Below are 2680 nucleotides of genomic sequence, written 5' to 3'. Positions count from 1 at the left end.
TGTCACTCTATTATCTGCTAGTGAAATTTCTAGGCTAGTGCTGTCCCACTTGTTTTGGTACATATTTTTAGGCTAGTGCTTTTTTTCTCAGATAACATTTTGTATTTGTATCTTCAGGAGGAAAATGAACTTCTTTTTCCAAGAAATCATATTGAAATTAAACTTGGTAACTAAAGTGGAGCTTAAGGGGGAAATGCCAGAGAGAAGACATGTCTGATGGGGAACATGCAAAAAGATTTCTGTTAGAAATCTGGCATCTGGTTGAAACTTGTTTTAATGATCTACAGTGAAGTTCTTACAAAGATGCTGGAGTAATTTCTTGACTAGTTTTAAATAATAAAAGAAACCACTTCAAGTGGGAGATTTGACTGTCTCTGCATTGCCCTGAATTGCCTAAAAGAAACCCTTTTAGGAAATTAGAGACCTACATTTTGTTTTGCATTTTCTTGAAAGTTGCGGTGACTGATGCAATACTTTCATTATGTACTTCTTTCCTGTTTTTCATTTAGCTCAAAGTTCTTGTTAGTTGGTTGTAGGACTCCTTGTACCAGCATTTTTAAATGTTACAAGATTGTATTAAACCCTGTCTTCTGACTGCAGAAAGGGTATTATGCTTGTGTAATTGCACAGATAAAGTGCAGAATGTACAGATAAAATGCAATCCTAGATCTGCTGAGAACATTTTAGCTAAGTAATTGTGAAGACTTGCAGGTGGCAACCTCATGGAGAATTTTGTTTGGTAATTTCCATGTAATCTTTTTATCATTTAAACTGTAAGGCCAAATGCTGCCTTCCAGTTTTTAGAGGACTTAATGTCAAACCTCCTAGGTACAATTTTATGACAACGAGTGTCACATGTATTTGATTACAAATGCATTTTTTTTCCTTGTCTGTGACCAAAAAATTGGCAGTAGATACCTGTGCAATGTGTATCTATAGCACCTGGAAGGCCTGAGCTTGGGAAACACAGGATAGGAAGGGGCTGCCCCTGCCCTTTGGCTAGCTCATTCCTATCTCAGGTATCCAGCTATGTTCCTCTCTCTGTGAGTTACCACGCTTTGTCCTAACAAAGGAGTTGTTCATTGGTATATACTGGATGTATTGTTTATAGGCAGGAGTTGTAATCTGTCTTCAATTTAACCTAGACAAGCCAAATTAACTTACAACTTTACTGAGATATAAGCTTCTTATTTCCCCTAGTATAACCACAGTTCAGCGAGGTCTCTTGGGATTTGTGAACGTATTAACAGGACAGAGCACAGCACTTCATCTGACAGTGGGCCAGTGCCTGAAGAGTGTGGTCAGGGATGTGTGTGCATGCAGAAGTTACTGATCCATGAGAGCTGCTGCAAGTGGGTGCAGGCCTGGGCTGTGCTGGATGTACCCCGTGCTGCAGGTACAGGTGGAGCCAGCTCACCAGTGTGGGGAGCTTTAGGCAGCTCGTACTTGGCACCTGATGATGGCTCCTTCTGTTGTCTCAGCTTAACTTGAAGTGAAACAGCCTGTTTTCATACACTGTCCTTTTTAATGCCAGTCAAGATGATGAATAGAGTTTTCTACTTCTGAGGACACCTTTTAAAACCCTAAAGCCTTCAGTGCTGGCAAATGTCCTCACAGATGGGATTTGCATGATGTGGCACGTGCTGATGAGAGGTCTGGCTGAGGCTGCATAGCTCTGGGTTCCCAGCATTGCAAGAGACATGAGATTATCTGTGCTATCATCTCCTTTTACCTTCTCAGACTATCGCCAATAACCCCAATTTTAACCAATATCCCATGGATTCTGAGCACTTTTCTCACTGGACTCTACAATAATGTCTTGCATCAGTGCATTGCAGATACCTTTGGTACTTCTCTAACTGTACCAGAAACAGTTCACCTGATTTAAGGCAGCATTTCATATATTTTTAAAAAAATTATTTAAAAGATATAATGTACTGGTGAATCATAGGAATCTTGACCACAATTCTCTTTAATCTGTGATTCTGGATGACAAATGGTTATTTTTGTGTTTAAAATTAAAGAAAATAAAATAGTGATGTAATTTCTGAGTGCAGGAGGAGTAAATAGGTAAAAATCAGTATGAACCAAGCTGCAGGGTCACATACTTCTTTTCTAACTACTGTGCTATTAGTAAATTACATAGGAAAATTTCTATTTTTTTTGTACTGCCAGGACTAATGAAAACATTGATATGAAGGCCATGGCTAATCCCCTGGCAAGTTCCCTCCATGGCAGTAACTACTGCCACACCTTGGCTTCTCCCTTTTCAAGCATCTGCTGCCATCTTTTGCTAGGTGGCTTCCCAGTCAGCCCTGCAACTGTGGCTTTGCAATGAATCTCAACTTTCTTTGCTCACCATGACAACTGGTTATCACAATGAAGGCAATAAGGATATTGAAACAGAACAACAGAATAATGTGATGCAACCAAACATTGCAACATTACTTTTTTATTTTGAATTTCCAATTTTCCTGTCCTAGCTTAATGTTTCTAAATCAAAATATTTGCATACCCTACAGATTATACTGTTCTTGAATATTTCTTCCTCAATAGAAGATTTTTCTGTTCTGAAATCATGTATTACATATGTTTTATGCAGCTTTAAGTGTGCACTTATGTAAATAGATACCTTTAACTGGTGTAAATAATTACCTGCAATTACATTTCCTGATATTTT

This window comes from Melospiza georgiana, chromosome 2, assembly GCF_028018845.1.
Source record: "Melospiza georgiana isolate bMelGeo1 chromosome 2, bMelGeo1.pri, whole genome shotgun sequence".
In the NCBI taxonomy this organism is placed as follows: domain Eukaryota; kingdom Metazoa; phylum Chordata; class Aves; order Passeriformes; family Passerellidae; genus Melospiza; species Melospiza georgiana.
Note: the sequence above shows the minus strand (reverse complement) of the source record.